This window comes from Bactrocera tryoni, chromosome 4 (genome assembly GCF_016617805.1).
Source record: "Bactrocera tryoni isolate S06 chromosome 4, CSIRO_BtryS06_freeze2, whole genome shotgun sequence".
NCBI classification, from domain to species: domain Eukaryota; kingdom Metazoa; phylum Arthropoda; class Insecta; order Diptera; family Tephritidae; genus Bactrocera; species Bactrocera tryoni.
In genome coordinates, this window is record NC_052502.1 from 10,581,669 (window position 1) to 10,606,372 (window position 24,704).

At 31.2% G+C, this 24,704-nt stretch overlaps 1 protein-coding gene across 1 annotated transcript in view; it reads left to right on the forward strand.

Annotated features, from left to right (window-relative positions):
- The window catches only part of LOC120774041 (Ca(2+)/calmodulin-responsive adenylate cyclase), a 147,638-nt gene that overhangs the window by 56,543 nt on the left and 66,391 nt on the right, over positions 1-24,704 (forward strand). The window lies entirely within an intron of this gene.

A 24,704-nucleotide genomic window follows, 5' to 3' on the forward strand; every position in this document is an offset into this window, starting at 1 on the left:
GTTCGTATCGCTTCAAGCCCATTTTTACCAACATGTTTTTGATATCTGAACAAAAGGGAATGTCGTTTTCTTCGGAAAAATAACGCCGTAATTCTGCATCTCTTTCACGATAAAAACTTATTTTAGTATCCGAGGATAGCAAGTTTTTTTCTTTTAGTATTGATGCTGACAATTCTGAAGCTTGTTTAGAAAGATTTAAATCTCTTACAACATACCTTCAAAATCAGCATCATTTTGTGATGAGCTTGGTCCTTCAATGTCTTGCTCTAATGGTTGAAATATATTTTTAGGCTCTGAAGAGTTAGGTAAACGCTGCACTGGACGTTGAACACAACTAGTACTTGGGTACTGCCATTTAGCTCGATTTTTAGTGTTTAAACCGTTTATGTTCACACTACAAAAATAACAGTTTACGAAATGATTTCGTGGTTCTCACCAAATAGTCGGTGTTCTAAATTTAAAGGCACTTCTTTTACCACTTTTCCATAATGTTAAATATTCCACACAATATTTACAAACACAATTGGGAGCCCAAGAATTCTAATTTTTATCCAAAAGCAACCCAAAATACTCAAAATAGGTATTTTTCACCAACTCTGATATAACTTTTCTACAATTTTTAAACACATATTCTCCGCATATTTAGCAAAAATGATCGGGTTATTTAAACAACGTCTTCCTGAACTACTCATGATGCAAAAACTTGAGAAACTAATCTTAACACAGTAAAATACGCCTGTTTTCGATTAATATATATGCTTAAATGATAAAAATCAAAAACAAAGTAATTCGAGCTGCTCAAAAATTTTTGAGGGTAGATTTGACAAAAACAAGTAATAAGTGAACAATATCAATCGCATAATTCGCGGCAACAGACAAAAAGTTCGATACTGTAAACTAGTGTTGTCTATGAAAAATTTAACGGACCAAAATAGCTTCTGCGATTCTTTGGTGAAACGAAATGACATCGAACCATTTCTGAAGCGTTTGGCAACAGGAGACGAAAAGTGGATCGAATACGACAATAATGTGAGGAAAAAATCATGGTCCAAGCGTGGTGAAGCTCGATAAATGGTCACAAAACCAGGCTTGACGCCTCGAAAGATTATGCTGAGTGTTTGGTAGGATTGGAAAGGAATCATCCACTGTGAGCTGCTCCAGCCGGGTCGAACGATTGATTCTACATTTTACTGTCAAGAATTGATGAGATTGAAGCAAACAATCGAAAAAACGGCCAAAATTGAGCAACAGAAAGGGCTTCGTCTGCCATCAGGACAACGCTAGACCACACACAACGCTCGGCAAAAACTGGGAGAGCGCTAACCTTGCACCATAGAAATACCATTTGTTTCGTTCAATGCAGAATTCCCTTAATGGAGTAAAGTCGGTTTCAACAGAAGCCTGTGAAAATCACTTGTTGCAGTTTTTCGCCGAGAAACCAGGAAAGTTTTAGACTAATAGAATAACGTCTCCAGCGGAAAAGTGGTCGACCGAAATGGCACATATTTGGTTCATTAAGGGGTCAGTAGGGTGATCTGGCCTGTTTTTAGACATTTTTTTTTCACAGAAATTTTTATTCTACAAAAGAATTTTTTTCAGATATCATGAGGTATATCGTGAGTGTATAACCAAATTTATTGATGACATCTGTCGGAGAAAAGGCTTGATGAATGAGATGTGTTTTTCACTGGTGGACACGATTTCTCATGTTTGCATCATCCGAAACACAAAAACCCAATTTATTCTTAGAAAATACGTGAATGGTTATCGTCCCTACTAGAATCATGAAAAAATGTTGATAAATAAAAAAGTAATAAACGTTTTTTTTTTAATTTTTCTCTAGTTCTTTTTTATATAAATTTTGTCATAACGTTGTCAATAAGTTAGAAAAAATTTTGAATTGAAATTATGAATTATGATAGCCAGGCGTTTTGTGAACATTAAAAAAAATAAAAATTAAGCAAATCGGTTGATTAGTACGACCGGAATCATGTCCGCCAGTTTAAGAAAGTGTGTTTTGAGAAAAACGCGTTTAATGTTTGAGGTACTGAAAAAGCATACAAAGATGGACATAAACGTTGAAAAATTGACATACCCCTAAATGCGATGCCTGCTTTTTCGAAACCATCCAATGGTTAAGTGGTTTCCACATTAATTCTAAGGGTATAAGGGAACAGAAAATGCAAAAAACAAAAAAAAAAAATTTTTGAAAAAAGATTACTCTACTGACCCCTTAAAGTTCATTATAAATATAAAAAATAAGTTGAAATTTGATTAGAAATACGAAAAGACTTTTTCGACTATCCAATATATTTGTTTTTATTTATTAAATAAAAATTCAATAAAACGAGTTTTTTCTGACTTGCAAGTGAACACAATCCCTAAGGGGATAATGAATTTTCTAATTAAGTATATTAAGATGAATTTTATATTCTTTCAGTAACAGCATCTGTTATACTTCGTTTCCACTTTCTATGTACATATATTTATGTAAATACCGATTTTTTACGCAGAAAAGCTTAAAATCCATTAAAATAATTAATTTTCATAATTTTCCATTTTTGTACCGTTTATTTATAAAAAGAAAATTGCAAAAAAAATTTGAGCTCATTGCAATCGCCATTTTCATGTGAAATATTTTGCAGTTTAATGGCTAGCCCACACATTTATCTTTATTAAATTTTGCACACATTCTTTTCTCTCCCAGAAGCTGCTTATTTTACAGAATTTTCGATACGGGACCACTATTTTTCCGTTTAAATAAATATAAAATAAATATTTCGTTTAAAAAATGCTAAATTCTAACTTTTCTTACCCTTACTACCTTATACTGACCTCTTGCTGGTTATGCTACTTATGCTGCGAAAGCTTTTAGATAACAAAATGTTAAATTTATCGATTTTTTTTTGCAATTTTAGAATTTAACCTTGTGTAATATATATAGCAAATTATAGCCTAATTGAATAAAATATTTTTCATAATTTCTGCACTTCAATATCATTATTATACCCTGAACAGGGTATATTAAGTTTGTCACGAAGCTTGTAACACCCATAAGGAAGCGTCGGAGACCCTATAAAGTATCCGGATATATATAAATGATCAGTATGTTGAGCTGAGTCGATTTAGCCATGTCCGTCCGTCCGTCCGTCTGTATATATACGAACTAGCCCCTCAGTTTTTAAGATATCGCTTTGAAATTTTGCAAACGTCATTTTCTCTTCAAGAAGCTGCTCATTTGTCGAAATTGCCGATATCGGATCACTATAACATATAGCTGTCATACAAACAAACAAATCAAGTTCTTGTATGGAAAACTTTTGCATTTGACAAGATATATTCAAGAAATTTGGTATAGATTATTTTCTAAGGCAACAATGTAATCTCCGAAAAAATTGTTCAGATCAGATTACTATAATATATAGTTGTCATACAAACCGAACGATCGGAATCAAGGACTTGTATGGAAAACTTTCGCATTTGACGTGATATCTCCACAAAATTTGGATTACCGCTTAAGGTAATAATATAATCTCCGAGAAAATTATTCAGATCGGATTCCTATAGCATATAGCTTTCATATAAACTGAACACATAGTTACTAAAAGAAATGCCCCTGTGAAGGGTATATTAGCTTCGGTGCAGCCGAAGTTAACATCTTTTCTTGTTTTCTTTCAATATTTAAACTTCGTTCAATATTGTTTTCATTTTTACTAACTCATTTAAAATTTCATCAGAAGAAATGACTGCATCAAAATTATTATACTCTGGAATATATTTTTATCATAATGTATATTTTCTCTTTTATTTGTTTATAAAATTGTTTATTACGCATATAAATTCGCATTTAATATTTTTTATCCAATTCTTAGTAAACCCATAAATGCCGAAATTTCATTATTTTTCTCTTGAATTAACTTAAAAAAACTGACTGTGCTTTTTATAGGTCTATACATAAATACATACATTTATATTTAATGAAACTTTTAGTTAATTAAAAAAGATCCATTTAGCGCCGTATATTTTGGCTTGCCATTTACCTAAACATATGTCTTCTAATTAATTGTTTCGCCATCTGTCTTTGGGTCCTTGAGCTAACTTGATTACGCCTATCACTAGGTGGATGTTATCTGCTCATCTACAACAAATTGCCCACTTTATTATTATATAATATATATTATTGTATGTGTTGTGTTTTTATTGTATAATATATAAATATTACTGCATATATATTCAATATTATACATATATATATATATTATTTGCAAGCTAAATTAACTGATAATTATTAGTAGCCAAGCGTGATAACACCACTTTACACATATGTATGCATATCGCGACAATGTTTAAGCAACTTGTTCACATGCTGATAAGTATATTAATTGCGGTAATCAACACATTACTAAAATGTATAGTAAATCTAAATAAAATTGAGTTAGATGTTAACATTTTGTTAGCAAGTGTTAATTGCTGAACCTGAAAAATAGGCTAAGAGAGATTTTTCATGTTTCGCTGCAACAAAAAAATATATTTTTTTGAAATATATACACAAATGTATAAATTTCATTAAAAAAATTTATTCATTCGCCCTACCGCTTTTTTCGTGTCGGACAGGTGGTATGAGTAATTTACGACGGCCTGCCTCATTACTATACTCACATATTACGTATACGCCCACACACACTTCCTGTCTCTTAACAAAATTTGTATGCAAATTAGCGGCATTTCACAAAAAATAAACAATAAAATGAATTGAAGAAAAAAATATCGCGGGGGGAACTGGCTTAAATTTATCAAATTATTGCATTTAAGCTGCCAGCAAAAAGTGTTAAAATGTGAACGGTTACACTTACTAAGCAAAAAGCTAAGTCACATAAATCAGTTTCTCACGTGAACAGCTGGGCCAAACTTGTCACACCGGCAAAAATACAAAAACCACAAATTATTTTGGCTTACCGGCGCTGCTGCTCATGTAATCTACCTTTCCCACTCACCTGCTCGCTGGTGTTGTGTCATCAACGCCCACGCCAATCTTTTAATAAAATGAGTAGTAAAAAATTTACAAATATACTTAAAAATAAAATTCAAGCCAATGGCATCTTTTGAAAGCCAGCGCGTTTCTTTAATATTCAGCACACCTTTTTCACATATTTTTGCTTCAAGTTCACCAAAATCATCGCATTTGACTAATACTGCGCTTGCTGCTATAGATATTTTAAGTACCGGTGCGAAAGTACACAAAACTATTAAAATTTTATATTCTCACCTCGCTAAATTTCATTTAAAATTTCACTGTTTAGTGTTGCAATAAAAATTGCAGATAAAAGTGTCAGTTTAATAACCTAACAAATACAAGGCTTTCGGTGAAATGAAAAATAAACTGGTACCGGGTGGTGCAAAAATAATTTTTGGTTTTGAATGAAATTATGTGCGAAATTTAAATCATCGATTTCAAAGATTTTTCACAAAATGACACGTTGTCGATTCGATTATCTATTTGAAGGTTCACATCCAGACATAGTCAAAGCCTCCATGTGAATTCCTTCCCTGAAAACGCTTCTAATATATTTATTGGACAATCGGAGATAGCTTAAAAAAAACAGTTTTTTTCGGATTAACTTATCTTGACCTATGTATTATTGTACATGTACATATCGTCACCTAAGCTGCAAAACAACATAGCCTAAAAAAAAATCTAAAATCGCTGTCAGATATAGTAACCAATACATAACCAGCTCATAACCAAAACTCAAAATTTGTTTCAATTAGATATAATAACCAATATATAACCACTTTATACCCAAAAAAATCATTTTTTTTTTTAAATTTGAGTGGTTTTCATTATCTCGTTTTTCCTTCGCCTGCAAACTTATGAAAAGTGATGTTACGTTATTCTGCATTTTAGGTTACGATATGTATATAAGTATACACTATTCTACAAAGAAAACAATTTTTATTTCAGAAATTTATTTTCTCGCATATCTATCCTTATAAAATATATAGTAAAAATAGCATGCAATAATCTAGTACCCTTGAAAAAATCTACTTAAATAGGTGATATATCTCTTCAGTTTCATCTTAAGAGATTCGTGCAGCAGACCTTGAAAATTATATAAAAAGAAAAAAATTCATAGTAGCTTCAAACCCATTTAAAATGACAAACGTTAAACCAAAAACCATTTACTAGTGGTCTGAGGTCGGAAAAAGGAAGGGAAGAAGCGAGCTTGAGTTTGTAATCGTTTGTCTCGTTTTCCGGCGAAACTGCAAGTCCTATGGAAAAAAGTTATATGGCAACATTATAAGTAATGAAAAGATCTATAACTCTTATATACAAACTTGTTTCGTATAACCTCAAAATTTAAGTGAAAATATCAAATAACCCATTTTTTATGGTTTTTATTTTTCTCTTGAACAAAATTTTAAACTTATCTTCTTATGTCCTAAACACACTGTATTGATATGATTTTTTGTTTGCAAAAATTAACTACTTTGATGTATAAACGAAGGTCATTTACTTTTACTTACTTTTGTAAGTGCTTCAGTGATGATACCAAAGTCTTGCCTACACTTAGGCTCATAATTTAGCAAAGTCACAAATCATATTTGAGAAAGAAGGCATAACTTAAAATTTTCATTATGAAATGGAAATAAATATTAATGTAAAAAAAAAGAAATGTTGATATTTATTTAAATACAATACGTATATGTTTCCATAAATGCTTCAGTGGTAGTACCAAGTCTGGCCTACACCTAGGCGCATAACTTAGTAAAGTCGTGAACCATATAGCAGAAGTTACATTTAAAATATAAATTACAAAATTTACACCTATTTAAGAGATATTTTCTTTGTAAATAAAAATTTTTTAGGTTATGTACGGTTGTTGTGCGCAACTCACTGTGTATTCAGAAAACCTCTGATTTTTTTTATTTGTTTAAACTATTTATATACTTCTTCTGTATATAGAATTTTATAGATTAGAGGCTAGCTTTGTGAAAGTACAACAAATTCAAGGAAATCGTATTATTTTTCCTAGCATATTCCACTATAGTATAGACATATAATCTGGAAATGTATCTAGCAATGACTTTTCTCTTTTCTTGCACATGAAAATTATTTTACATTGAGCTACATACATTTTCACTCAATCCGCTGCCGCCGCCTTCGTTTCTTAATGGATTTAAACACAATAGTTGCTCCGAATTATTGTATATGCTCTTTTCACAATAAAAAATCTATATTCTCCTTAAGTCAATTTATTATTTATTCACATAATTAACTTCCGCACGAGGAAGAACAAAATCCTTACATTACCCTAAATACAGTTCAACCCATGTTTACGCGACAATTAAATTCTCAACTGTCAACTCTTCGTTAAAGTCAATGAACTGTATGCCATGACATATGCCAACGCTTCTTCATGTAAATTTCTATGTAAACATATGTGGTGTGGTATATATGTTTGCTTCCTGGATTATGCCAAACCATCACTGCATAAATTATGATAATTACACCGGCACTTGTGACCTACCGTTTACACCGGCAGGAGTATCCCTAACGACAGGAGGCGAAGGTACAAAGTGTACAAATATATATTACATATGTCTATACACATTTATATACTTAGTATTTAGTAGTGGTTTCTAGAGTACTAGTAAACAAGCACATATTGACAGAAATACATACTAAACACTTGTGCAGACCCTCATCGACAAACAATTTAAAATTAAATATGCAACCTTAGACTAGTCAGCGCTTCCTTCAGCAGCTTAGCGGCGGATATTGAACCTTCATTGGCCAATTACGGCACTTAGCCCAACCATTTGTCTCATATCCGTCCAAGAACTAGCTAAGCGCAGATGTATTACATAATATACCATATAATATATATGTATATATATATACATATGTACAGTATGTACTAGTGTTAAGGCCACTGTTTAAATGTTCATCTATGTGTGTGTGCGCTGGTAGGTGGTTGGCTTGTTTTCAGCCAAATTGGATAAACGCAAAATCTTGTTAAACGCAAACAAATCACAGACCATTCAATTACGAGTAACGAATACCTGCGCTTATGTCTTTGTTTATTTACTTATATATTTATTTATTTAAGATTTATTTAAAGTTTATGGAAGGTCTAAAATTAGCACGGGCATATGTCTTATTTCACTCGATTTATTTTTAAAGCTAATAAAATGACTGAGCTCTAGACTTATTCATGTATGTATGTTCATATAAATTTTCCTTTACATATTGCTCTTTAGAAACACAGAAATATGCACACATATACAATAAGTCAATGTAATGTTATTTATATAGACATATTTCTGTATGTTAGATGTGTTGAAGAGGAGAAAATAAATCAAGTTGTTAAATATAATTGCAATATGCGGCCACAAATAGCAAAATCAATTAATTTTTAACGCCATAAGACAGCCACATCTGTGCCAATGAATTTCTATTTATTTTTAAAAGCATACAAACTTATAATAGATATATACACAAATTCTTAATAAACATATATGTAGTTCCGATTTTATTGAAACTTAAATATCGTGTTTTGAAAAATGTAAGAAATTTGTGGTCTTCACTCGAATTGAGATAACACCACAAAATATTATAGCTTCAAGTACTTAAACAAGTAATTTTGAAAAGAAAAAAAATGTAAAGCAAAAAAAAAACATTTTTAAACAGACAAAATTTATATTCTTAAATTCAAAATATTGAAATCAAATATAATAATAATAATTTGTGTGAGTAAACAACCCATAACAGAGGTGAAATGTTTCTGAGAGTGCCTGAAACAGTAGTAAAGATCAGTAGTAAAGATCAGCAGTAAAAAAATAATGATCTAGAAATAATAGGTTTGTTTTGAGATCACCAAAGTGCCATACTAAACTTGAACTGCTGATGCTTTTGAAAAAAATTCAATTGGCAATAAATGTACATATTTTATTTTTATCAATTCTTTTTTCTTTTATTTTATACTAGCTTTGTAGTACCGAATTTATTTTAATAATAATTTTTTGAAACAGCTGGCAACTTTTATAAAAAGAATCTTTTTTCTTTTATTTTATATCAGCTTTGTTGTACCAAATTTGTTCTAACAATAATTTTTATGTGAAAACTTTCAAACAGGTGGCAACTTTTATGAAAACTTTTATTGAAAAATATCTTCTTCTTTTTCAGCTTTGTAGTACCGAATTTATTTTAACAATAATTTTTAATATGAAAATTTTCAAAAAGGTGGCAACTGTTATCTAAAAAATATTTTTACCGAATTTATTTTAACAAAAAATTTGTATATAAAAATTTTCAAACAGGTGGCAACTTTCAACAAAAATATAGTTTACTTTAAACCAGCTCTGAAGTACCGAATTTATTTTAACAATAAGTTTTTATATGAAAATTTTCAAACAGGTGGCAACTGTTATCTAGAAAATATTTTTACCGAATTTATTTTAACAAAAAATTTGTATATAAAAATTTTCAAACAGGTGGCAACTTTCAACAAAAATATCTTTTACTTTAAACCAGCTCTGAAGTACCGAATTTATTTTAACAATAATTTTTTATATGAAATTCTCAAACAGGTGGCAACTGTTATCTAAAAAATATTTTTACCGAATTTATTTTAACAATATTTTTTTGATATGAAAAATTTTAAACAGGTGGCAACTTTTATTACAAATATCTTCTCCACCATTTTTCTGCTACTTTATCAATATATGTGATTATTTTTTAAGTTTATTTATAATTATTAACATCTGCCAACATTTTACAAAAATTATTCCTACTATAAAATAAATAATAATAAAATAATTTCTCCACAATTTTTCTTCTATTTTATCAATATGATTATCAAAAAATATTTCATTTATTTTTTTTTAATATTAATTATATTTCTGAACAGATGGCAATTTTTTGCTAAAATAATTCCCACTTTACTTTAATACATATCCATCGTGTAAGAAATCATTTCTCTTGTGATTTTTAATGGTTTATAATATTTAAAAAGGGGCAACCTTTAACAAAAATCGTTTAATACCTTTAAAGCTTTTTTATTACCGGTCTTGTAGTCTCATATAATATATTATAACTGATTATGAATTTAAATATTTAAAAGTGGTATTATTTCTTATATTATTACTATTTTTTAAATATATTTTTTTGGCGAAAACAACCAAAACTTTCCTGAATATCTTTCATATACAACACAAGTACATGTTATAAAAATTTATTAATTTTCTAAATTTTGTAAAAATGTGTTTAAATATTTTTAATTGGGTGGCAACCCTTCTAAAAAATTTTCCATTGCTAAATGAAATCTTATTTCGGCTATAATCGCGTAAGCGGTGTCTACGCCAATTAAGAAGAAATGAAATCCTATTATATGTATATTTAATTAGGTGGCAACCCTTTTCACAAGCTTTTCGATTGCTATATGTAACCCTATTAAATATACATACTATGTTGTTTGCTCTTTTCCGTTTTATTTTTTTTTCAGCACATAAAAAGCTGGCAGCCCTTAGGAAAAATACTTTCAACTTCCTGCCCAAAACGCATGAAATTTTCGAAAATTTAATAAAATTAATAACCATGCCCTGAGTTTTGACTATAGACCCACCCTAATAAGCGATAGTGCTCAAAGTGTTCCTCTTCATTTATTTGTATTATTATTTTTGCTCCTACCGATGGAATGTGTGTGAAAATGTGCATTCACCTTGTATTTCACCAACTGAGGTACTCAAAATTGTTAATATTAAAATAGAAAAGAAAAATGAATAGATTTTTAGCACTTTCGTATGGAAATATTAGTCTTATGCATTAACCACGAAGTCAGCATTGATCCAGTATTAATATTTCAAATTATTTTGTTTAATATTCGGTGATTCCAAAATAAACGCCTTGATTTTTTGAAATCCCGAGCTCTGTAAAATCAAGAACTCGATAAATACTCGGAATAAGTCTAAGAAGTTTAGAGCCTTCTTTGTACACTAAATAGAAGACTAATATTATAATAATACAATGACTTTTTTACTAACCATACAGTCATGATACTGTACTATACCTAGGTTGGGTTAATCTGGTAAGCCAATAAGCCACGCATAGACCAGTTGGGCCCTTTACTTAAGTACAAAGAACTTTTAACATTATTTAGTTATAATTCTTTGAATTACCAGGTATGCAGACAGAAACTTGACTCAATTAGGCATTTAGACATACTAATTTGCATATTCACTTATACGGATGTTTTGAAAAACAAAATGCAGCAACTACTTATTCATATATTATACGTATGTATGTGTGTATGCTTCTGTCATTCAGTAATAAAGAGAAAACAACAGAATAGTGCACACACGTTGCCAGATCTAGCTGAAACGTGACTTATTTCGTATGACAGCAGGTCATCAACGTGCTAATAGATACCACTTGCCACCCACTCACACGCACACATATGAGTGATACATTCGTTCACCTGTTTTTACACATATACATATATACATAGATGGATATATATTTGCATTAGGGTAGACTTCCTTAGTTCTGCTTTCTCCAGACTGGATAAGGAAGAGAAGCGTATGAGTCTGGTTGTGAACTGAAACGACATTATGAAGACGAACGAATCAATCAAGTAGTCGTCGCACTCGCGACTAGGCTTCCACTTCACTGTTGACAGTCATAACTTCTAAGTCGTAGATAGTTTGGTATATTTTGGAACCAACATGAACACCAACAATAACGTCAGCGTCGAAATTCAACGCCAAATAAGTCTTGCCAATAAAAACGAAGAAGCCTCCCAGAAAGGGTATACGTGGAAGCTCTTTTTAAAACAGAAAAAATTATCACTCATTTTCCTGATCGAATTTATTGTTCTCCTTTGCACTCCTCAATTGAAAAATCGTTAAAATTCACTAGACTTTAAATCAAAAAAGCTTAGTTATCGAAAACTCACCTGCCTTCCATCCGTATGCTTCCGTATACTTACAGCGTCATATCGGTTTTGTAGAGAGTTTTCAGGACTCTGACAACAGAGCTTATAACAGTTTAAACGTTGACTAACTCAATTTAGCTCGATAATAATTATGATTTGAAGACTTTTATTGGATTTTATAAACTTAGAATTGTTTCTCAAAGAATCATTCTCAGAAATGTTAAAACCAAAAATTTTCAAAAATTATGCACACCCCTCATAAATTAAAAAAATATATATTTTTAAATATTTATATGTATTTTGAAAGCACTACCAGCATAGTCGAAAAGCGTTTGAGCACACTGTTAACAGCCAATGGCAGCTGTCGTTACCTCAACAGCCTGAGCTATAGCTAACGTCAATGTTGTGTCTGCTGTTTCGTGTACTATTTACCGTTTTTTCGTTTTTGTTTTTACTGTGCTTCCCGCAATGAAATGGGAGCATTGTAGTCGCAGTAAAATTATTTCATGAGGCATTTTTATTAGAGCCCGTTGAGTTTGCGAGCTGGATGCTACTTATCTACTGCCCAGAGCATTGCTGCATCTGTAAAGCTTCAGTAAGTTTTAACATAAGCTCCCAGAAAATTAGAAGTAGAACTAGAAGCTACACTTTTTAAAATTTGTCAATGTGGTTGCAGTAAAAAAAATGGAAAAATTCTGAATTAGTTTTTGATATATTTCTTTAAGTCCTTACCAAAGTTGGCATTCTCAAGTTAAACTGTTTTTCAAATAACTTTCTTATTTTTGTAACTAAAAAATTTTAAAAATAATTTTAAAAAAATTTATAAATATTTGAAACATTTTTAAAAATTATTTTTATACAACTTCTTCGTTGTGACGCCGAATTTCTGAACTTCAAAAATGAAGTGAAGTGGCAACTGACTTAATTTCCTTTCAATTTTAAATATGATATCTCAGCATTCATAACGTTCTTCTAGAATGATTTTGGTTGCCATCTTCGAAACATTTACAACTGTCTTCAAAACTATGCTCACAGAATGGAATCTTTCATTATTTAATATAATAATGAGGATGGTATACAAGGTAGAAATCAACCTGGCAGGCTTCTGAACAAAAATTCGCTTTTTTACTTCTTGGCGATATCATAAATTTACTTTGGCTCAAAACTCAGAACTAATTTACAGCAATTTCACCAATTTTTGTTTCTAAAAAAAAATATGCTTAAAAACACTTTGTGAAGTTTTAACAAGAAACTACTATTTGTAGACTGACGAATGCAACCCTGTCTATTTATTTTATTTTTGTTATAACCATATACATATGTATAGTTATAGAAGCAATATGTGCGGTATCTAGAGACAAATCAGGCCTTAAGGGGTTTTATACAGTGAGAAAAAAGTGAATTTTACAGATATTTTTTTTGAGAAAATTTTTAAATTTGTTGATCCAAAAATTTGTACACACATAACGCATCTTTTAATATATTTTAAGACTTAGTATTCGACAAAATATTTATTTGGAAAGGGACTACAGCTGGTCTCCGGGAGCTCCTCCAAAAGAGACGTTTTGCGGTGACCACAGTATCTCTGAACTGGATCCTCTGAAATTAAAACTAAAAATCAAACAGATTTCATTAAAGCAATGTTATCCGCTTATAATTAATCGAAGGAATAAGCAAAAGAAAATTTTATAACAAAATGGTGGTTTCTCAAAAAAAGTTGATTTTTGACAAAAATTTCGGTCTTAAATTTTTTATAAAAAAATGTTTCCCGGTGAAAAAAGGTTTAATTACCAACTAATATATTTATTAAAATTTTAGGGTTTTTATCGGCTTAGCCGTTTTCGAGTAATGTTGGGCACCGACTTTGAAAACAAATCGAAATTTCGAAATTTCCGCACCATTTGTGCACAACAAATAGGCGAACTGATACGGCATCGTCTCCGTAAACTTCACAAATTTCATTGATAGCTTTAATGACATTCTTCTATTTTTTGTACAAACATTTCAAAATATAGCGAATTTCTACATTATTTTCACTCATTGTTGTACAGCTGTAACTTTTTTTCAACGAATTTTTTTTTTTTTAATAAATGAAGCTTAAAATCTCACCTTTCCAACACTATTAGGTATGACACAATGTGATTGGTAGCACTGGAGATATACGACTGCAATGACAACTATCGACAAAATACGAAAAGACTTTTTCGACTACCCAATATACGTACATTATGAAAATAAAATAAAAAAAATGGTATTTGAAAAACTCTAACTGTATACAACCCCTTAAGGGCTGTTCCAGGGCATTTCTAAAGTTATTTCTGAAGAAATAAATTTTTAATATCTAAATTTTATATATTAATTTTATCAAGTCACAAAAAAATAATTTACTAGAACAATTTCAGGAGTCACTGTACTGCTGTAAATTACACCTGCTTATAAGCAACAATTTCACGATGTCATTTGCATAACATGCTGCCACCAATATACAGCTATAACAGCTAAATTCATGTTTGTGTAGAGCATATGCTTGCACGTGCAATTTTTCTATGCAAACGACACAATTTCCCACACACGCACACACAAACATACCCATAGATATATCCTTTCTATGACTGCCATATTCATTTATTGTAGCCGTTCTGCTCTTCCTGCTGCGCTTTGTGTGCTTTATCTACTCGCTGTACTCGCAAATGCCTCTATAAGTGTTAGTGTATGTGCTAGTGTGCGTGTGTGTGGCAATTGCCAGCACTTGTGTGGCTCGTGCGGGGCGCTTAGGCGCAGCGCAGGTGCAAATAGACTTGCGTGTGAAATGTTTTCATAGAATAGGCCCACAACAACAACATGTGCGCGCTGATTATAGCGCAGAAATAGTTATCAACACACACACACACATATGCGCTAATACTACCACATCATAAATACATTGCCATTTCTTCCAGTTCATCAACCTCAACACCCGGTTATTTCTATTATTTATTTGTTGCATTTGTTGTTGCAACACTTGTCGCCTTCTTTCCATTTCCTTGTCGTAATGAAAGCACAATTGCTGTTAGATCTCGCTGCAACTTTTGTTCTGCACTTTTCCCTTCTTCTTTTCAATGCAATGTGGCAACTCTAATGCACATTCACTGAGCCTTGACTGGCTTTGTATCTACTTCATTTTGGATTTAATTGCAATTATTTTGTAATTACAATAAATATATGGAAACCTAGTATGACATATACCTATACATACAAACATACATGCATATCTTTTAAAATTTAATTTCATTAACTATATTTAATTACTTGAAACTTATTTTGTGTAATTATTGTTTTTTTAATTATTATCAAATTTATTATTATTAATTTCGTTTAATATAATTATAGCCCAAGCTGGCTTATCGATAATTGCATAATAATTATATGTTTATGTTTTATATTTACAAAAACAAACATGAATGTTAATTAAATTTTTTTTCATACCATTAACTAAGTTATTATCCTGAGTAAATTAATTATCAATTTTATTTTTCTATTTTCAGGTAATTTATGAATAACTTGTTTGTTGCTGTTAGTTATAACTGTTCGTGCATGTGAAAAGTAAGTACCGCACGAATGCATATTACATAATGCAAGTATTAGATATGATAAAATATTGCAAAATTATTATCGATAACTAAAATAATCGAAAATTGCTGTAAAGTATCGATATTATCGATAGCTAATATTCGATTAATTGTTGTTTGAGATTTCGAAAATTTCTCGCAGTCATCAAAGCAGTCTTTTCGCTAGTAAATATTCAACAAAGTGCTGCCGATAACGGTAAAGACACTTTTGGATCACCCAAAAGTTTAGTCGATACATTTTTTATCGAACCTTGTCATTTGTAACTTCCATTTATTCACTGATTTATACTGATTTTTCAATTGCTTCATTTCGTAGCCTTTAATGAATAGTTTACTAACAAGACAATACTATGCTATTGAAATAAAAAAAAACATATGATCAAAACTGACCCGGACTGATAAAAAAAAATCCATTTTCAAGTATTTCTTTGCTAATCTTTATTAACGGCTTTCAAATCCAAAAAAAAATAAATAAATCATATAAATCTAAATCATGAAAATTCTAAGCATACATAATACCATATGATCAAATTTGACCCGGACTGATAAACGATGATACGAATCTTTACTAACGCTTTCCAAATAGCTTCTCAGCCGTTACAAGTATGCCAACGTGTAATCCAAATTTCCAAACACCTGTCACAAGCCTCGGCTGAGATAGCTGAGATGACAGCTTTGCTGGCTGGGCTTTAGTGCTTTCAGCGAGTTTTGGTTCATACGATTTCCGGTAATTTTTGGAGGGTCATTCGCCAGATTGTTGAACAGTTTCGACGTCATATTCATAAGCTATATCCCGTTATGACCAATGATGAGTTTAATGATCGCTTCCTGAGCTACGCTGTCATTTAAAATTAACTCGAGTGAATTACTTTTTTTAGTAGTCGAGTAGTTGCTTACCTAGACTACTATATCTAGTAATAACAATAAACAAAATAGGTAGCTAAGTGAATTCTCGGAGACATATGTATGTATTTTGGTGAATTTTTTGTTAATTTTAAAACGTGTTCGATTCGTCACTTTGCAATTCAATATATTTGAGCTCTGCTAACTTATGAAAATTTTTAATAGAATGACAACAAAATGTTTACTTATTGAATATAAAAAAATACAATTTGAAAAATTTGGTATAAAGTGGTATAACAACTTTTTTCTAATCTCTGATTATGCCAGTTTGTGTATTATATGATATAAATACAGTTATTCGATTATTTTCTCTCCAAAACTTTGACGAATGGAAGAGATCTTTCTTTAAAGTAGTATAGGTGCTAATCATACAGATTACTCGATTTTGTTTATACCAATTTGTACGATTTATGCCATTTTTTATTTCTTTCTTTATTTTCCACAGCTTTGGCAAATCGAAAATAGTTTCCATTAAAACGATGTATAATAATCGCTTGTCATTCTAGTTCTTTATACCAGTTATACCAGTTTATACCATTTTCTTCGATACGTCACTCACAAAGTGTTTGCAAGTCGAAAGCAATTTTGAAATATATAATATTTTACGAACATACAGATGTGTAAGGATCTCATATACAGAAATTTTATCCTCGTTAATCGGCAACTAAAGTGAATCGCTGCTAAGAGACAAGCAGGCAATAAATAAAGTACCGATAGCGAAAATATAAATATTTTCCTACATTTTCTGCATCCAAACTCTTTGTGTTTTGTTAATTTGTTGATAAAAAATTGGAAATAATGAGAAGTTGGCTGCAGTTTGCATATAAGTTGTACTTCTTCTGTATACAATATTTTCCAAAAGTTTATTTGCTTAAAAAAAAAATAAAAATCTCAAAAATGTTTAGCAATCATGCAACTTTCTTCACTTTACGCTAATTCAATTTTGCATCAAACAGCTTTGAAAAAAACTTTCGGAATTTCAACAATGCCAACTTCATTCTCAGTTAATAATTTTACCAGTGCATCGATGCAAATCCTTTTCCATACAACTTTTTCCGCATACTTTAGCGATGGATAGCAAAGTTAGTTGCAACAAACACACTGGAAACGTTTGTCATGCGAGTACCAACCTTTACTGATTATCTCAGCACACTCACACACACACACGCGGGCATGTGAGTGCTGTGACTCCGAAGCATGCCAAAAGCGGCGCTTGACTTCAGCCAGATCTGTGGGCGCATTGCTTATTGGAGCGGCAGAATGTTCTTACTCAGCGTTGAACGCAAAGCACTTTTTAACGGTACTCTTTCTAGCATTTTGTTTCTTTTTGTATTTGAAACTCCCTGGCTTTGAGCTGTACAAACGCTGCATCGCTTTTAAATGTCATGCACAAAGTCTAGCATACAAAGTCACATGCAGCCACCAAAACAAGGATGTACATGTGCATATATATATTATATATACAATATACAGTTATGCGCATATGTGTGCATTGCGTATAAAGTGAACGATATAACCGGCAGCATTGAAATCAAAGCGTGCACTGATAAAACAGTTAGACGAAAGTGGGTCAGGTGGATTCGAATCATTTGCCTTTATTCAAAGGAAGCTGATTGTCTATTTAAATATACGCACTGCTAAACACCGGCTAGTAGCAGGACGTTATTAAGTCGAAGCTACTAGTTCGAAAATGACTTAACTTTGCAGCAAGCAGTTGAAATAGTTGTACTTAGTTTTGGATTAAGGGTTATATGGGTTTCCTCGGGTAAAAAACAGCACTTTTTGAAAAAATTTTTTCTCATATAAAAAGTGAAACATTATATTTTATTAGAATTTTTTTTTGTTACAAACATACACTATTAACAAAGAAATTCTGAAATTTTTGGAAAAAAATATTTTAAACTCGGCCATTGCGACGCCATTTCCGGTGACCCCTCTGAAAAAATATGCGCCCCCGTTGGCAGGATAACTTCTTACAGGATCATCTAGAGTGAAAAAAACGCGTGTTTTAGTTAAAACCTTAACTTAGAATTTGGACGACGGAAAAAAACTGAAAATTGGATTTCTGGCAAATCAAAAACCATGCAAATTTCAGTGAAAATTTCGCGACATTTTTTTCATATTATTGTATTCGAAAAATATCCATTCGTCCAAGTCTTTAAGAATTGTATCTCAAAGACCTGTATAAAATTTCATGAAGATCGGTTGAGTAATTCTCGAAAAATCTTGCCAACCGACTTCAAAAACACAGTTTCGAGAAAAACGTGTTTAAAGACGGTTTAAACGGCACATTTTGCCTAGCTAACCTCGAACGTACTGGTTTTCAAGGCTTTTTCTCGGAAACTAAGTACATATTACTCGGACCAACTTGAAAATTTATGAAAATATTCAAGAGTTGTTGTAGAATTTAATAAATCATTAAAAAATTCGATTTTTTGAAACCTGTAGACCCATGTAACCCCTTAAAGACGATCGGTCCATTTTTAATCCGCGATATGTGGCAACTCTCTTACAAACATTGCGGAAATTTTACTATATCTTCGTCTAGCGTATTCACAATAACATTTTTTCCTCCTCCATTTCACTTTACTTTTGAAACCACTCCATCCAATTTAATTTTCCTCTTGACACCATTATTTTTATACAACCGAATTCTTGCTACAACATTAGCCCATAATATCGCCTTGAAAATCAAATAGTATATCAAATTTTATTGACAACATTGAACTTGAAGGTCACAAGCAATGCCAATAACACAGTTTATGGACAGATCTTGCATTTTTAGTATTATTTATTTTCCAAAATTTCGAAAATTCCAAATTCCTCAAATATTTCCCACATTTCGCATTCATCATACGCCCTGTCCAACAGCGCGCACATATGCAGCACTTCATTCATTATGCAAACACTGTCGTGCCGGTGTTGGTGAGTTGCCACACAAACCGTTGATTGACATTCGAATTTGTCATTTATTGCTTGTTCGCATAAGTTCGGTCGTAATTGTTGTTTTTATAGTTGGTCGACGGTCGGTAGTAATGTTCAGTGTGCCATGTGTGCCAGTAAATTGCTATTTGCATTTGGCAAGAAGACAAGCTTACTCAGCGAACTTCCGACCGCCTCATCCGTACGTGACCGAAGTGCCTGCTAAAGACGCGATTAATAATATTTCGGTTATTGCCGATCATATTTACAACGAAAGCAACAACAAATCGCTAATATCGAGCGGACACATACTTCCATGCAAATATCATAGAATGTGGACAAGTAGTGTTATTTGTTTACAAATGATATTGTGGTCACATATTCATGCTATTAACATATGTTAGCACAACAATAACAACAAAATTTACATTTTCTGTGGTTTCAGATATTAAACTTGGTATACATACATATGTATATATGTATGTGACTTAATAAACGTGCCAATGCAAATCAATTTTATGGGTTTCTAGGAAAATTAAAGCATTTCTTACGTCAAACTAGCCGTCTCTTCTCTACGTATTTCTAATTTCAGAAAATTTGCTTTATAAATTTCAAGTTTCTTTACAAATTTCATTGATGGCTTGCATGACATTCTTCCCTTTTTCATACAAAAATTTCAAAATATAGCGAACTATTTCATTAGTTTCACACATTTTTGAAGGGCTGTAACTTTTTTCAACTTTCCCGAAATTATTGTTTTTTTTTTTGTTTAAATGAATCTCACCATACCAACACCATACCAACACCATATGGTATGACACAATGTGATTGGTAGCACTAGAGATATACGACTGCAACGACATCTATTGACAAAATACGAAAATACTTTTTCGACTACCTACTATATTCGATTGCGCTCGAAATGTTGAGCTTCTTCTGCCATTTGTGTTGAGGGTCTTGTTGTAATACCGCAAATGGGTAATCTTATGAGTTTAAAGCTATCTTGAAATATTTAAAAAAAAATAAATCAAACTTTTTTGTTTGGCTTTGTGGTCTCCTGAGATGCAAAAGTTATTGGAAAAATATTTTCAAAAATAACTCGTTTCAAATATTTCTAAAAAATATAGTAATAAATGTTATCATCAATACCAATGTCGACCAACTAACTATTTAAAAAAATGTAATGGAATTTATTTTTATGGAAATATGACCGAAATTGTTTATATTATATATTTAGAGTTGATTATGAAGGTTCGTCCAAATTCAGATTTAAATTAAATGTATATCTTTTATCTTCAGAACTTTACGACCATTGATTAGTAGAACTTTCATAAGAGCTTTCGGTAAAACGTTTTTCAACGGAATTTCTTTTATTTTATTTCATTGTATTAAATTTTGTAGTTAGTTCTTCACTTGTAAGTTATCGGCCCAAACTTACCCATTTGGAAATAATATATGTTGAAAGCCATTGACTAGAAAAGAAGTTGAATACATGATCATTGATTGAATAGAGCTTTCACTAGAGCTTTCAGTCAGACGTTTTTAAACAAAATTTATTCGCAACAGTTTGTGCGGAAGGTTTCATTCAAATAGTTTTCAAATTTCTAAATTAGTAGTCAGTTCCTCACTTATCTAAGCAGGAAGAGAGATACTGACTAGAAATGAAATGCCATCAAACATTTGGTTATTGATTGAGTACAGCTGTGATCAGAGCTTTCATTCAGAAGCTTTCAACAAAATTTATTTCCCTGAGTTGGTGAGGAAGATTTGTTTCAAATAGTTACCAAATATCTTAATTGATTAAAGCTTTAACGAAAGTTTTTAGTCCAATGTTTCTGAATAGAGAAATATTGCTCTCAAATTTAATAGTTAGTATATAACTTGCTTCATTAAGAATAGAACACAGTTTAAATCAAAGAAATATAAATGTTTCTCTATTGACTAAAGCTTTCATTCAAACGAAAGCTAAATCGAATATGCATATGATTTCAACAATGAATCATATAAGCAATATTTTGATGTATTGCCTTCTGTAAGTATTCTCAAAAAACTTTGTTAAGAGACATATCTACTCACAAATAGTTTTTCTCTTTCTAAAGCGTATATTTTTTGATAGCGATAGTTTGCTTAAGCCTATTGTGAGTAAAGGCAGAAATATGTTAAGTAAAATCTAAATACTGAGAAAAATTAATTAGCGCTATTTTCCGTAGAGAAATTTATCGTGCCAAGTAAATAAAATTTGACAAAGAAATTATAGTCTATTTCGTTTTACAATCGACTTTTGCCATAACCGATATTAACTCACTGCTAATAATTTTTTACGACCATATGTACACATATCTCTCAGGCATTTATAGACTCATCTTTTACAAAAATGTGCTAATGAATGTCTGACAAGTACTACTAACCAATTTATTTATAAGCTTCGTGTGTTTATAAATTCAAATTCTAAATTGTATCATAAATTTCTGGGAATAAGGTCGAAAGTTATCTTTTAATTTATGCGTCTGAAGTCACTCGGGCGGTTGTGCAACTTTTCAATTATGCTTGCAAGTGCAATACAGTAGCAACTCACTGCAATATTTGACTAAACACATGTATATATATTTCTATATACTATGTATAAACGTTAAATAAGTCCATAACAAAAAGTTGAAAATAAATGTCAGGCACACAGGACACCAGAAAGCACCAAGTGCCACATTTACTTATATTTTATGCACAGAGGAGTAATAAAAATGGCGAAGCACATATATTTTGTGGATGTATGTTTTTCTAGTGAATTTAATTTTCTATTAAAAAAGCAAAAAATTTTCTACTAAAGAAACAAATCATACACAAATGTATGTAATAAAATTTTGCAGTTTTAGCTGATGAATGTAGATAAACCAACAGAAGTTATTTGCTTTGCAGAAAGCTATTCAACTAAGGTATATATATACTTGTATTAATAATCTATAATAAAACGAATTGTTTAATACACTTGTGATTTTAGTCAAATTGGCAAAATATTGAATAGTTTGCAAGAGTCTACGTATTCCTAAAGCACTGAAATCGACCTCATGATACTTTGAAGTATATATGTAGTATATGTGAATATAATATAGTAAGAAAAAAAAGCTTCCAAAAAATATATCAGATATTAATTGCTGGAAAAACAGAAAGCAAATTGGATGAAATAAGAGTTAATTTATACTGAGTTAAGTAATGAAAATATCATCAGCCATTGCTCAATCAAAGCGCTAATTTAGATCGATTTACCAAATTTTACAAACTAAAAATCTTATTTTACTATAATAATTCTATATCGTATACAAATCGAGTTAAAACTTAAATGCAACTCTGCGAGTTGTTATCCACATGTTGCAAATTTGGCTATGTTTAATCTGTGGGTTGTTGTCGCGGCTATAAATTTGGTTGTGAAAATTGATAAAATAACAAACAGCTGATGACTTTTAGTCATGAGAAAAAATACAAAATGAAGAACACAATCAAGTTCACCGATGAACTTACATATCTTTAAACGATTAGCCGGCTGCGCGAAAGCAAAAACTAGAGTCTCAATTATAATCTTAATGCACTAAATTAATTTGGCTGTGCGAAAAAGATATATCCTTCAAGAGTACCCATTCAATTAGTTAATTGCCTAATTAGTATTTAATTTGCAACAAACAGTTATTAATTTAAGTCCACATACAACCCTGTCAAGAATATACATTTCGGGGAAAACACGTTATTTTAATGATAAAGTAAAATGTCTTGAAAAAGTTCTGTTAAAATGTTCTAAATTCAAAGAATAATTCCTAATTTAACCGTCCTCTTGGTATATAAAGCCCAATTACAATCCAAATTGGCTTGCAAAATAAAAAATTAATTTATAATTAGTAATAAACTATGAGAGCATGATAAGTGACTTGTAGAGTTTGGTTTTTGTTCGCCGAAAAAGGACTTTACTTCTCAATTGCCCACACAGTCCGAAGCAGCACCTGTTGGCGAGAGTTATTCTGCGTTGGATTTCGAGGCTGACATTGTTTTTGGTGTTAAAAAATTGGATTATAATACAATTAGGTCAAGTGTCACTTGCTCATCTACAAGCATTAAACTAAACTGAGTCCATTTGAACATTCAGAGTCATAGAGACAATTTACAAATTAATTGACTCAGCTAATCGACTATTTTGCACATAATAACACCAATTAAATTATATTTTAAAAAGTTTGTATTAATTTTCGACTTATTTTATACTAATTTCATTAATTTCCAACAAAATTTGTCTCTCACTGGATTTTTTATTCTTGTAACGCAATTGCTATTACTAAAAAACGCAGAAGAATATGTGAAAATGGCAGTAAACAAGAAAACACAAATAACTACAATAAAATGACTGCATAAGTTCATTACCGTTAGGTGGCTGGTACCTACCGCGAAACCTTCAAATAATTAAATTTGACATACGCGTTTCGTTTCACCTTATTCCATAGGGGTGTACATTAGATTGGATCACCAGTACTCGTATAAGAAACGAGCGATATATCGGCTATGGCATATCGATAATTATCTGGAGTGCTGGGCAGTATTTTTGTACAAATTTCGAGTAAACATTGCGAGCAGCAAAATTTGTCGACTATTTTATATTTTTCTGCAATATTTCACAGGAATATAACTTAAATTTTTTGAGGATTGAGTCAGTAACGTTAAATTTACAATTATATTCTTAATAAATGTTCGCGAGAACTTCCGATATTTCAACTTTTTCTCATTCAGAGCTCACACTTTCCGCAAAACTACTCTAATTTCCTCGATACCTTTTATAAGAAGATGGTTTCAATATTTTTTTAGATCATTGTTCTATTGGCTACTAATAAATAAACTAAAATTATTCCATTCTTCTTTGGGAATTTCAAGCTAGATAGACGGCTCTCCCGGCTGTATAATCGCAGCAGCTAAAATTTCTCGGAAATCACTACATATGCCATCGAGGCCGCTTTCACATTAACTTCGAGCATGCGGAGCTCGTTAGTTAGGTAAGGAGATGAGGAGAGGATAAAGAGTCATCACGTCGCAAAAATTCAAAAATATTTACAGCAACAGTGATATTTAACTCGGCTATAACCGTGTAAGGGGTGCCTATGCCAGTAAAGAAGAAGAATCAGTGATATTATTATGAACTTAAGAGTTTATTGAGCTTCTAGCTGACTTCATAACCGTTTTCTATTTCCTTAATTTTTTGTTATAAAGAATCTGTGCTTGGAGAAACTGACCCATTCTAACTCACTTACACACATTGTTTTACAGAATTTTTTTCGTATTTTTTTCTTGGCTACATACATTTTTGTTG